Raw genomic sequence first — 15,101 nt, 5'->3', positions numbered from 1 at the left:
CACTTGCCTTCCTGCCGCCTGTGCCCCCCCCCCCTTTTTGCCCTGACACCGCCTCCTCACTTGCCCCCACCCCTGCATGGCCCCTACCGGATGCACCGCACACAGTTAGGATCCTGGGTACACTACCACACACACGAATGCTAGTCCAACAGTTTTTTTTTTGGAATGTTTTTCCCTCCCCCCAGTATTAGACTTCCCAGTTCACTTTTTGGTTGACACAGAGGCCGATTATACTGTACCCCTAATCATGCCAGTACACACCACCACTGTTGCCTCTATTCTCTGCTGCATTGTACAGGGAACTCAATTTCATGCACTAACTGTGGACTTTCCTTTTTTGAACGCGCTAGGCCCTTTCTGCAGTGCTGCGAACTGCGGGCACTACACTGTGAGTCACTCCCTGGCACAGTCAATTATGTACCAATGCATTTCTACCAGCACCTGTTTACTTTCACTCATGTATAATTGCTGTGTTGACGTATACAATCTGCTGGGAACTGTTTGTGGCATTTATCCGTTGTTCTGACACTGTATGTACATTTATTGACTTATCTGTGAATTTAAATAAAGTTTGGGACCATTGGTCTTAAAAAAAAAAAAACATAACATAACATAACATAACAAATCCTCTGGTTTCCTAGTAACAGAGCTCACACGGCAACTGCACATCGGGACTCAGCGGGACTTCAATTACCAGCATGCCGGCTACCACCACCAATGGTGTCCACCAGAGAGCCGTCTACGCGAAATAAAAATAGTGCAGTCTTCCTCTGAAACACTCCTAACTACCTGGGCCAACCTTTGAAAAAGTTTGCAGCAGGCGAACGAAACGCGTCAGGACAGAACAGCTGCCCATCTGTACTACAAATGTGCCACAAGCAAGGTGTTGGATGTGCGACTCCCCCTCTTTTCCCCTCCAGGAGAAGAAAATGTTTGCATTTCATGCGGAGGGTCCATCCGCAGAATCACGCACTACCTACAAAGAGCGCCTACACTCACCCGACCTTGGACCACAGTCTGTGCCTCGGAAATGAACTCAAGGGTGAATGGCAGCCACCAAGCACCAAAGCTTGGAAAGGGTCCAAACAGTCCTCAAACACGGGCTGTTACTGGAACAACACCGCCGGAAATCCTCTGGTTTCCTAGTAACAGAGCTCACACGGCAACTGCACATCGGGACTCAGCGGGACTTCAATTACCAGCATGCCGGCTACCACCACCAATAGTGTCCACCAGAGGGCCGTCTACGCGAAATAAAAATAGTGAAGTCTTCCTCTGAAACACTCCTAACTACCTGGGCCAACCTTTGAAAAAGTTCGCAGCAGGCGAACGAAACGCGTCAGGACAGAACAGCAGCCCATCTGTACTACAAATGTGCCACAAGCAAGGTGTTGTATGTGCGACTCCCCCTCTTTTCCCCTCCTGGAGAAGAAAATGTTTGCATTTCATGCGGAGGGTCCATCCGCAGAATCACGCACTACCTACAAAGAGCACCTACCATCACCCGACCTTGGACCACAGTCTGTGCCTCGGAAACGAACTCAAGGGTGAATGACAGCCACCAAGCACCAGAGCTTGGAAAGGGTCCAAACTGTCCTCAAACACAGGCCGTTACAGGAACAACACCGCCGGAAATCCTCTGGTTTCCTAGTAACAGAGCTCACACGGCAACTGCACATCGGGACTCAGCGGGACTTCAATTACCAGCATGCCGGCTACCACCACCAATGGTGTCCACCAGAGGGCCGTCTACGCGAAATAAAAATAGTGAAGTCTTCCTCTGAAACACTCCTAACTACCTGGGCCAACCTTTGAAAAAGTTCGCAGCAGGCGAACGAAACGCGTCAGGACAGAACAGCAGCCCATCTGTACTACAAATATGCCACAAGCAAGGTGTTGTATGTGCGACTCCCCCTCTTTTCCCCTCCAGGAGAAGAAAATGTTTGCATTTCATGCGGAGGGTCCATCCGCAGAATCACGCACTACCTACAAAGAGCACCTACCCTCACCCGACCTTGGACCACAGTCTGTGCCTCGGAAACGAACTCAAGGGTGAATGACAGCCACCAAGCACCAGAGCTTGGAAAGGGTCCAAACTGTCCTCAAACACAGGCCGTTACAGGAACAACACCGCCGGGAATCCTCTGGTTTCCTAGTAACAGAGCTCACACGGCAACTGCACATCGGGACTCAGCGGGACTTCAATTACCAGCATGCCGGCTACCACCACCAATGGTGTCCACCAGAGGGCTGTCTACGCGAAATAAAAATAGTGACGTCTTCCTCTGAAACACTCCTAACTACCTGGGCCAACCTTTGAAAAAGTTCGCAGCAGGCGAACGAAACGCGTCAGGACAGAACAGCTGCCCATCTGTACTACAAATGTGCCACAAGCAAGGTGTTGGATGTGCGACTCCCCCTCTTTTCCCCTCCAGGTATATATATATATTTAAGCAATGTGTGTCCGCATGGAGCCTGGACCATCACCAGGGCGGTCTGGCATTTGGGGGCGGACAGCCTTCAATCACATCCAGCACAAACCTCCAATCACCAGAAAAAGAGGCACGCCAGACCAAACTTCAGGAACAGCTTGTATTTTAATCCAAAAGAAAAGCATCCTTCTTAGTCCTAACCGGTTTCGGCTAAATGATTAGCCTTGTTCACAGGTGAGCTGCTGGTGTATTTGCTGCGTAACTTCCTTTTGTACGTCGTTTGGTTGGACTACTCAGGTACGACGTAGCCTCAACATACCACAAGTCCCAGCATGCATTCGTGAATCCGCATCTCATAGTATATCCGTCCCCATTACATTTAATTTGACGGAGTTTTCATAGTGGGAAAATAAGAGTCGCTTCACGATGCATTGTTGCTCATAAATCAACATTGGTTGCTTGTCTTTAACACAATTCCTGGTAATGCTAGACTTTCCTGAAGTCGCAATGTGAAAGACGGCGTTTCACAATCCCTTGCCGGCGGTGTTAAGCGAAACATCCTGGCTGTAAATACATGCCTTTTTGATCCAAACAGCGCGGGCGGGTCCTGCTCCTTTAAACTCAATTCCAGCAATGTCTGTCCGCATGGAGCCTGGACCATCACCAGGGCGGTCTGGCGTTTGGGGGCGGACAGCCCTCAATCACATCCAGCACAAACCTCCAATCACCAGAAAAAGAGGCATGCCACACCAAACTTCAGGAACAGCTTGTATTTTAATCCAAAAGAAAAGCATCCTTCTTAGTCCTAACCGGTTTCGGCTAAATGATTAGCCTTGTTCACAGGTGAGCTGCTGGTGTATTTGCTGCATAACTTCCTTTATATATATATATATATTCACTGAAAAAACCATAGGTTATAGACCATATATAGTTAGGAATTAGCATTTAAAAAACCTTATTTTACTCACACAAAACCATTGAAATTCCATATATAGTTAGTTGCACTAACTATATATCGCGCACCCGCAATCCACTGCTGATCATGTCACATATTACATCATTCATGACATGGTCAGTGACATCACTGATGACATCACTGATGACATCTCAAATGACATCACTGATGACATCACTGATGACAACATCCAGTGACTGTATGTTTCTGTAAAGTTAAAATATGTCTTACATATTGAAGAATGAGTGGATGTATAAGTGTCTGGATGAAGGATTTAGTAGGTGCGTGACTGACTGTATGAGTGAGTGATTAAATGTGTCTCACTGAATGCATGGGTTAGTGACTAAACTGTCTTAATTTGTGCATCATAATGTCTGTTGTGATGTAAACTGCTGCATGTGTTGATCATTAGCTATACGAGAGGCTATATGTGTTATTGATTGGTTGCCCAAATATTTGTATGGGAGATTGAGTTTGTGTAGGGGTGGCTGGGAGGTGTGTGACTCTGTGCATAGATGTGTGAGCAGTTGATTCACTAGGTGTATGAGTTCAAGAGTGCATGTGGAAACAGCTACATGGGCAGTTGACTGTGTGCATGAGTGTATTGATGAGTGAATGGATATCTCAATGCTACATGTCATAGTAAGTACATATGTAAAACACAGTACATGTGAGAGTTGGCATATATAAATAACTGTGCATGAGAGCCACTGAATGTGTGAGTGGTTGTATGGATCATTGTGAACTTGTATCAGGGATTGTATAAGAGAGTAAATATGTGTTAGTATATGTTTGAATAAGTAAGGTGTGTATAACTGTATAGTTGAAGAAATGGAGGTGAGATTGTTTATTTGCATGACTGACTAGGTGTGTGAGTAACTCCATGGATGAGTGACAGTGTGTGAGTGTCTGTATACACTGAGTGTATCTAAGGTTATATTAGAGTCTTAAGAGGTTTATCGTATTAGCACAAGAATGATGTCAAATGAGATGTCATCATTGATGTCATCAGTGATGTCATTTGAGATGTCATCAGTGATGTCATCAGTGATGTCACTGACCATGTCATGAATGATGTAATATGTGACATGATCAGCAGTGGATTGCGGGTGCGCGATATATAGTTAGTGCAACTAACTATATATGGAATTTCAATGGTTTTGTGTGAGTAAAATAAGGTTTTTTAAATGCTAATTCCTAACTATATATGGTCTATAACCTATGGTTTTTTCAGTGAATTTTCAAGGTTTTGTAAATGCTAATTCCTAACTATATATGTTCTATAACCCATGGTTTTTTCAGTGAATTTTCAAGGTTTTGTAAATGCTAATTCATAACTATATATGGTCTATAACCTATGGTTTTTTCAGTGAATTTTCAAGGTTTTGTAAATGCTAATTCCTAACTATATATGGTCTATAACCTATGGTTTTTTCAGTGAATTTCAATGGTTTTTTAATAGCAAATATCATACACTGTCGAATGTCAAGTACGTGGTAAGTAAAAACATTTTCGTGTTTATGCACACTGATCTGCTTTGAATGCTGCCCCCCACCCCTCATTTCTATTAGGAGTACTCTCTCTTTGCAGATAGTGAAGGGTAGTTAACGCAGGCCTTTGCCCCCGTTGTAATCCGTCGTGCCTGCTTCTCTCTCCATTTGATTGATTGTTCTCTTTGGTTCATTCTCTATTTACAAACAAGCACAGAGTCGCAATACTCTGTTTAGTCTTTGCAGATAGCGAAAAATCGTGTAAAAAAACAAAAGGAATCGAGCAAAATCAGTAGGCCACTAATGGGATCTCTTTTTGACCTCGCTAAAATAGAAACATTAGGAACAACCTGTTGAAAATAGCAATGTGTATGTACATAAGCGGCGTTCATTTCTGTTCACAGTACCCCTTGTTGATTGTTTGAATCGAGCATTGAATTGTTCGAAGTTGGTTCTCTTAAGGATCTTCTCTGCCTGCAAACGAGGAAGAATAGGAATATTCTCTCTCCCTTTGCAGATAGTGAAGGGTAGGTAACGCAAGCCTTTAACATGTCGTACCTATTTCATTCCTCATTGATTGATTGATTGTCCGAACATTGACTGTTTGGGAATTAGTTCTTTTTGGAGGTATTCCCTGTTTGCAAATAAACGTAGGAAAATCTTTGCAAGTAGTGAAAGGGTACGTAATGCGGACCTTTCTCCCCCGTTGTAATCTGTCATGCCTATCTACTCCCCACTGATTGATGCACCTGTTTCACCCAGACCATTTACTAGAGATAGGTCATCTGGCCCGACCAGAGAGCACCCCTAGTGAAAAGGACATATGCAATAATAACGAAGTGATCACTGTATCCTGTTAACAGAAACTTTAGCATGAAACAACCTGGAAAGAAAAGAATAGGAAAACGAAAATCAGTAGGCCACTGATGAACTTTTTATTAAATAACAAACAAAGAAACGATAACAATACGTAATGATAAAACCTATTATTGTCCTAGAAACAAGAAACGTTAGAAGTAAGCCCGTAATAAGAAACCTGAAAACATCGCCCCTCACTGCCCCAAAACGTGTCTGTCCCACCGCCTGCCAAGGCCAAATAACGGCAAACTGGGAAAGATAGAAGTCAGCAGACATCCGCCCCATTCTAGAAACTTCCAAAGGGCAACAGGTTTTCGGCTACGCCCAGCCGGAAGCAACACATATAAGGCGGGTCCTGCTGCCACGCCTCGGCCAGGAGATCATCACGTAGGGTGTAGCCGGAGGAGAGGCCGAGGCCAGCGGGACCCGGCCAGGGGGATTGACAACACTGGAGAGTTTCAGGGGGGGGGAATGTCCCTGTCCTCGACCCTCCCCTCTCTCTCCCAGTCCGGCCGCGGTGGCCCTTGAGAGTTGCAGGTTGTCCCTCCACACTCTCTCCCGGTCCGGCCACCAACGGCCGGGGGCTGGGGCCGACGGGATCCGGCTGCAGCCGATGAGCCAAGGAACCCGTTCATGGGGCCAGAGCAAAGGGCGTCCGGCCGCCATCCACCGGAGGTGCGGCCCAAAGACGGACGGGACATTTCTTCTTTCTTTTATAATGGCTGCGACAACACTGGGGGGGGATGTCTTGCACATGCCTCCGACCCCCCCCCTCATCCTCATCGCCTGGTCCGGCCATAACAAATGTCAAGCGAGACGCCGTGGGGTGCACTGGGAGGGAGAGACGATGCGAACAGGCCTCTCCCGCCTCCCCAGGTGAAGGCTTCCCAGCTGCAACCTCAGCGCTCCAGGCGCCCGGAAAAGGGTTCTTCCACTGTGGCGATGCTGCAACGTCTCGCCCGGCAGGGTGGAGCCGTCCGCTCATTTGACCCCGCGATCGCCAGTAGCTACCGAACTCTCAAAATGGCGGTCGACCTGGCAAGAGCGGGCCCAGCATAAAGAAATGGCCCGGTCACTGGTTGACTCCACCACCGTAGTCCTCCACGACCTTGAAGATTCTAGAGGAGCCGCGGGAGTCTCCGACCCCCGCAGACACCCCCGATGGGGAATGACTGCCATGATCGCCCGTGGAGTGACGAAACTGTAGCCGCGGGACGTCGGCGCTCCCATGCTGCCACCAGCCTCAGTTTGAATGACTAGAATCCTGCAGACCTCAGTTCCGGTGAAAGCACAGTGTGACCCGGTAGGAAAAATTGTTGCACCCCCTACCCTTTTTGACTGATAGTTCAAACCACCGATCCTTTCCTTTGCCCTTTTACCGGAACTATGGACTGCCTCCCCCTCTTTTACATTTTCTAGAGAAAACAAAACATTAACCACTACATTAGCATAGCAGTTGACACCAGAACTGTTTTCAAATTGAAAACCAACAACATCTTCAACAGAATCCTTTTTGTTTCTGCTGTGACCCTGCTACAGCACAGGCATTGTCCCCAGCAGTAATTCTGCAATGCCGATAAGTATAGCTGTGGTGCCTACTGGACTCACTCAACCCCCCGGCGCCCCACGCCGTTATTTGCTGGGCGGCAACTTACTAGACATCACCTTCGTGACATCCAGATTTCAGCGCTTTCTGCTGCCTTGGAACTATTCGCACAACAGACCGCTACTGACAATCCACCCCCCGGGACGCCCCACGCCGGATACCCAAATCAGTGCGGCACCCAGGCAACATCTTCTGAATTTTCATAATTTGAAAGAACTAGTAACATGTCCTCATCAGGAATTTCCTCATGAAAAGTCTGCAATGATGATTCTTGTAACTCTATGGTCTCCAAACATTCGATAAATTCGCCATCAAGAGATTGATCAAAAAAATCATTCAAGTCATCTCCTCCTTGTGAGAATATTTCATTATTGGTGCTGTCAATTTCAATAAATGTATTGGATAATTCAAAAGAAATTGCCACGGTCTCTTCGTTGTTTAAATGTTTTTACTGTTTTTGTTTTGTTGTATATATTTATAAGTTATTAAAGTTTTATAATCCTACTACTTTGTTGGAGTGCTATATATTTTTAATATGACACATAATTGTAAAAACTTTGATGTACAAAGAGTCATCCCTGGAATCTTCCGCTTCAGGCTCGATCCCCTCCCCAATCACAATACAGGATGGTTTTCAGATAGTAGGAACACGTGTGGTGTGACGGATCTCATCGGGTGTGGGCCTTGATCTACTATAACTCCTTTGAAGAGGGGTGATTCTTTACAGCTGGGGCCATAAACTACATCTGCAGGGCTAGCTGATAGCCTGGACAATCGGACACAGAGGAAGAGGATTGTCAGAGGGTGCGGTAGTGAATAGGGCGAAAGGGAGGTGTCGGGCGGGCACAGAGTGTGATTCTCAAGGAAGAGCAGCGCAGATGGGGGGAGGTTTATTGCCCATGCATAACACAGAGAGCGGGGGTGACCAGTGCCTGGGGAAGATGCTTGCGAAGGTGGGGAGCCATGCTAAGGATCGACAGCGTGCAGAGAGTGGGTCTGGTCAAGGCATCTAAAATGGCTGCCGTGCACGACAAAAGTGTGGCATTTCAAAAAAGGCAAGATGGCGCAGACAATGTTTTTCAACACTTCCTCATTTCCTTCGAATCGAACGTTAACAGACGTTGGTGCATATTACCAAAGTTAAGCGATATTTATCGCTAACGATGCTTAGCAACGAATTTTTTACCGCTAAGCATCGTCAGAAATTATCGAAGATAAACCTTGCTATTATCAAGGTTTATCGCAAATGCGATAAAAAACGGCCGCAATGCATGAATATCGCTAAAAAGTCAGCGATATTCATGCATTACCGAGCTAATGCTCTTAGCCATGTTATCCACCTCCCATTGGATAACATGGCTAAGAACTGCTCAGGGCAGGTGTTAGTTTTTGGAGATATTCGCGCTTAGCGCGAATATCTCCAAAAGTTGGTAATAGGAGATAGATATCTTGCATGTTGTAATGCAAGTTATTGTGGTATATGGAACTCATACCATAATCTCTCAGGAAAGCAGAAACTGATCCTTTTGGGACCGCCTGAGAAGGCCTAGGAGGTGAGGGGTACTCTACTTTGCCCCCTTTTCACGTTCCGAACTATTGTTTTTTTACTCTCTTCTGTAATTACACAAAATGGCAGCGATAAGATGCATCAGAGACAGACAGTGAGAGAAAGGAGGCCGGAGATGAAGAAGAGATGTCAAATACACATTGGAGATAATATAGTGGGAGAAGGAAAGTAAATATGAGTAAACTTACCATGTAACATAAAAATGTTGCACTCTATACTATAAGTCTCATTTTATACTACAATCACTTCGCTACAACCTCATAAATTAAAAATAAAAATGAATAATGTCTCAAACAATTTTTGATTTCTAAATATAAATTTATTCTTCTGAATTTTCAAAATTTGAAAGAACTAGTAACATGTCCTCATCAGGAATTTCCTCTTCAATCATCTCATCTGGAATCTCCTCATGAAAAGTCTGCAATGATGATTCTTCTAACTCTATGGCCTCCAAACATTCGATAAATTCGCCATCAACAGATTGATCCAAAAAATCATTCAAGTCATCTCCTCCTTGTGACAATATTTCATTATTGGTGCTCTCAATTTCAATACATGTAGTGGATAATTCAAAAGAAATTGCCACGGTCTCTTCATTGTGAGCCATTTTATTTTGAAATTGCTTACTGTAAATTGCAGAAAAAAATAATCACTTTCATTTATCGTTTTTAGTAATACATAATATAAAACTAACTTTATCAAGTATTTAGTATAACAGAAGGACTGTAAATAAATAACAGAAAACATTTTTCAAATTATCTTCAAGTGTACAACATAGTTCCCCTTACAAATTAACAACTCACCTTTTTAAAAGTAGGAGAAGTGTTAGTACTGTGTAAATCAAACACCAGCAATTGACCACCAAAAATTCCTCACAAATGTACCTCAGACAGTAGTATCACAAAATGGCTGTGGTTTCCTCTCATTTTAGATATATACATAACCAATTAACTTTCATCACACACAAATACAAAACCAAAGTAACATTTTAATTGGTTCTAAATTTCAACACTTTCAAATGTGTTTTCCCCATGCAATTTTCCATAGGACATTTAGATACGTCTACAGCCTGAATGGCTGAACGGAATTACACCAAACTTGGCAAAATGGTACATCAAACCTAAGAGGTCAGGGAGGATCTACTATGCCCCCTTATGGTCATTTGCCCCTTCGCTTTGGCCTCCTCTTGTCTCTCGATCCTACCGAGAGACAAGATGGCGGCCGCTACGGACTGTTTGGAATGTTTACAGACGCCGGAGAACCAATCAGCTTCGCAAAGCTCCGTAACGCGGAAAGTACGCGAAGCGGAGCGCTGTTACAGATATATATCTTTTTTTGAACGTTAATTTCTCAAAATCCACTGGAGCACATATATTGAGACCTAGCAAAGGCACATCGGGCTACCAGTCCCTACAATTTTGCCAAGTTTCATGCAAATCCATTCAGCCATTCGATTATTATTATTATTATTTTTTTTGCCCCGCGGGGCCCTTTTAAAACCTCCACATCAAACCTAGAGGGTCAGGGAGGATCTACTATGCCCCCTTATGGTCATTTGCCCCTTCGCTTTGGCCTCCTCTTGTCTCTCGATCCTACCGAGAGACAAGATGGCGGCCGCTACGGACTGTTTGGAATGTTTACAGACGCCGGAGAACCAATCAGCTTCGCTTCACAAAGCTCCGTAACGCGTAAAGTCCGCGAACCGGAGCGCTGCCTGGTCCGCTGTTACAGATATATATCTTTTTTTTTAACGTTAATTTCTCAAAATCCACTGGAACACATATATTGAGACCTAGCAAAGGCACATCGGGCTACCAGTCCCTACAATTTTGCCAAGTTTCGTGCAAATCCATTCAGCCAATTCCGTCCACAAACGCCAAAGTTATTAGACATAGAATTTTCAAAAATCCCATAGAGAAAAAATCCTAACTATATATACCTACTGGCGACCTATATATATATATATATATATAGGTAATATATATATATATATATATATATATATATATATATATATATATATATAAAGCCTTTAGTAATTCGAGTATTTGTGTGGTGCACTCTGGGTTGTGTAGTTTTTTTCAAATTACTGTTTTAATGTTTGAAACGTAATTAGTACAAATTGCTTGGGGGTCCCTGGCTTCCAATAGTAACTCAGTGGGGGTCCTCAGGAGTCAAAGGTTTGGGAAACACTGGTCTAGAATCCTGTAACTGGTGTGGGTCTGTAACAATGTATTTAAGGGGAAAATGAAAGAGGAGAAAGATGAAAAGAGCCCTCACCCAAGTGCATAGAGTAAGCTGACAGCCCAGGAAAGCAGCTTCGGACAGAAAAGGTAATGAGAAAGCTCTGGGAAGAGGCTTAGTCTATGACTTCAGGGAAGAGAAGAGGGAAAGTATAGGCGCTGTACCTTCACACACATGCAAAGACATACATCTGGACCTAGGATCCCATTCTTTAGTGCTTCAGCTCAATACTGCTCATGGGAAGACCCATCAGGCTCATATTTTCCATATTAATTTTAGTGATTTGTTTGGTTATGGTTGTCATTGGTTTTTATTTGGCACAAGATTGCTGTAAGCACCATTTTATCTTGATATTCTACCTACTCCTTGCTTCCGTATGTGCCAAAGTGGATGTCTCCATTCTGCAAAAATGTAAATATTGAGTACATGGCCCTTCCTTGGGTGCACTTCTCTCCGTTCAAAATGCCAAGTCTCTTTCCCTTCCTGGATCTGGTAAGGTATGACATTTATGTAGAGGGTATTAGGGTTATTTTCATAATTATTTAAGCCCTTTTATAAGGTGTGTTTTTGTAGTTTTGAGGTCCCGGTTTTGTATACTATACTATACTATTGCTAACGCGGGATTTCTGGTTTCGTGTTGTTAATCCAGATCCCAACTCAGGTCGACTAATCGTTGGTACCTGTCATTGAGTAAAAGGCAATCCACTACTAGGTTAATCAAGAAAGAACTTATGCCACTCTAAAGAACCACTTACCATTGGAAAAGGTTTAAAAGTTTATTATAAAGCCAAAGTTATCTGGAGATACAAACATCTCAGAATGAGGTTCAAAAGATATGCAGGAATCAATACAAACAAGAATTCTCTAAATGCTCTTAGTCGGCAGAAGGATATCACTAAAACAAATTCAAAAAGCATTAAAGTTGCCAACATGGACACAAGTTGCAGCTTATGCGTCATTTACAGAAAGGAAAAGTTCAGGTTAGACTGTCCCTGCACTAGACTAAGTGACATCCCTACTTAACAAGATCTTTACCTAAAAAGGTGTCAGCCGTGGTGACTTCCAAAGAAGATCATATACGTAAACAAAAATTCCCAGGCATGCACGAACGTAACTAGCAAGTACACATGTAGATAGAATTATCTACAACAACATTAGGCAACTGCTTTCTCCAATAAAATTGGTTTTAATTTCTTTCAAGTATTCATAAAAAATTCATACGATAAAAATGTATTACAATGTTCAGAGTAAATGCAAACTTCATTGTAACTATACATGATTTGTCATGGTTAAAATTTCATTAGACATTATAAAAGCTGATGGTTACCTGTCGACGCGTTTCGACACGTAAGTTGTGTCTTCTTCAGGACTGTACCATCGATATTCTGTAAAAATAATAATTATGGACATTTTTTACTTTATAGTTCTTTTCCTGGTGAAGCAGTTTTCAATCGTTTATAACATGTTCGTTGTACCGCTAGTCATTCTTTCATACATATTGATGTACCGCATTAATGCTCTAAATCTCTATAGTGAACCCAGTAACTGTGTCTATTATCTCTATAAACATAGGCATCTTCAAGGTAGAACATAAACATGCTTCAAAGGCTAATTGCAGTGTCAGCATTTGTTGTGTAACATCATCAAGATAGAGCATAAACATGCTTCATAGTTCTTCACATTGTTAGCATTTGTCATATACAATCCAGATTTTCTAGTTACTCTGGTCATTTGTTAAAAACTCAAAGATAAGCCTATGTCAGGACAGGCTGGCATGGGTGTATACTGTGCTGTACATATATTCCATTCAAAAACAGAAGGCAGAAATTACCCATGGAGGAATGACGTATAGGTCTGCACAGTCGTGGATGGAGTTCTACCGACTGTACAGAGTAAAACGTGGTAACACCCGAATGTGCAATCGGTGCACTACCCTGCAGGAAGGGTTATCCAGCGTAGCACTGCAAGGAATGCGCACTAATCTATTGGTGGATATGTGTTAGAAAGAATAACTCATGCATGTATACCTATATCTGCATATGTAAATTGATTCACACATATTAATCTTAGCCTATTCCTATTTAGGGGACAAATACTACAGAAGTATATCAAGACAGCTCGTCTATCCCCCATATAAAGTGATCGCTTTCTAATTCACTATTTTTACTCACACATACAAGTGTCTCACCTTCTAGTATGTCAAAAAATGGCGTAGATATATGATAGGTTTAATTTTCTAAAGGCGGGTTACCCAACGAAGTACTCCAGTCACAGGGATATAAAGACACTTAATATCTGGAATGGTATGAAAACAAAGAGTATCATATAAAGTGTTCTAATTTAATTAGGACGGCACTATACTATTGCTAACGCGGGATTTCTGGTTTCGTGTTGTTAATCCAGATCCCAACTCAGGTCGACTAATCGTTGGTACCTGTCATTGAGTAAAAGGCAATCCACTACTAGGTTAATCAAGAAAGAACTTATGCCACTCTAAAGAACCACTTAAAAAGGTGTCAGCCGTGGTGACTTCCAAAGAAGATCACACACTTCCCTTAGTCTTTGTCTCAAAGTCGAAGTCTTGCAGTTCCCTATCTGCCTACCCATCCGCTCTCCTAGGTTCCTCAGATCATCTGCTCTAACTCCACCCCGGGGTGCTGTCCCTAATACAAAATCACATTTCCAATAGGAACGCCCCTGGAGACGCCTCTCACGTGGTGTAGATTCTGGTGGCAAATTCCATGCTGGTACTCCTCTGGACCCTTCGTTAAAGTTGACCTTGCTTCCCAGGCTACTCTCCGGCAAGACGGTACCCCCTAGAAATTCCTGAAGACTCCTACAGGCCTGTGCCAGGCGTCTCTGAACAAAAGTCTATTCATCATTTTCTGATTAAGCCCCCTCGCACCTGCAAAAGACACTTTTTCTCTGTGGGCCCCAAATTCCGGCCTCCACCATATCTTAGGGTCGTAAAACATTTGAACAGGCTTTACAGTTAGTGTCTAGCACGACTTTTCTCTAACGAGCACATACAGATCAAAGAAGCAACTTTATCTATTAAGGCCTGCTAAAATTACATGAAACGGGCCTCTGCCATATGCACATTTAATTTCTTTGTTTAAACAGTATTCTAACTAACACACATTACTATAATGTAACACATCTATTTAAAACATTATTTCAATTCTATGATTAATAATTCTTTTGCAGTAAAATGACATTAGAATCTAGGTTACTTAAAAGTGTAGCAGCATCTTTCGTTTCTTGTGAAATGCCATGTGGCCTACACATTTCCATGGTTTGCAGAGTTACATTTCTTTTTCACACAGCCCCATAACGTGAGACTCCAACATCATTCTAACATTTCTACAAATCTCTACATTAGTTTTTCACACTGCTATATGTATCCCTACTCTAATTAAACACTTATATATATCTTCACTCTATAGGTTTGACACTCTGGTGTATTCTATTCTAAACTAATACAACGTGCTTGTAAATATGGTGCACTTCTACATTTTTCAGATTTGTGCTCTCTCAATCCCCCCTTTGATGACTTACAGTAGTCATCATCATCACAACACCCTCTCTAAAGTATAGAGTATCAAACTGAAGTCGTTGCAACCTTCCCTCGTTTCATCTCCTCTAGAGCCCTCAGACTCCTGTACTGATTCTCCTGCATCGCAGCTAATCTCCTCCCCTGCTCTCGCATGGATCTCTGCAACCTGTTTGCTCTATACCATTTGTACAGCTTCACCAACCCCCACAAAGCGATTACACAAATCACTATTATGATGATAGGTTTCAATATGTACCAAATGATATTCTTTCCCAGGTTGGCAAACCAACCTCCAACTTTACCCATTCCTTGACCTACTTTTTCCCATACTGTTACCTTCGTCAAATCCTCTATTTCATTGTGTATTTCAGTAATGTTTCGAATGTACTTTTC

At 43.0% G+C, this 15,101-nt stretch overlaps 1 protein-coding gene across 2 annotated transcripts in view; it reads left to right on the top strand.

Moving 5' to 3' along the window:
* Positions 1 to 15,101, top strand: part of MMEL1 (membrane metalloendopeptidase like 1) — a 963,690-nt gene that overhangs the window by 564,578 nt on the left and 384,011 nt on the right. The window lies entirely within an intron of this gene.

Source organism: Lissotriton helveticus, chromosome 5_1 (genome assembly GCF_964261635.1).
Source record: "Lissotriton helveticus chromosome 5_1, aLisHel1.1, whole genome shotgun sequence".
Taxonomy (NCBI): Eukaryota; Metazoa; Chordata; class Amphibia; order Caudata; family Salamandridae; genus Lissotriton; species Lissotriton helveticus.
The sequence above is the reverse complement of the archived record's forward strand: the minus strand, read 5'-3'. Positions and strand labels throughout refer to the sequence as shown.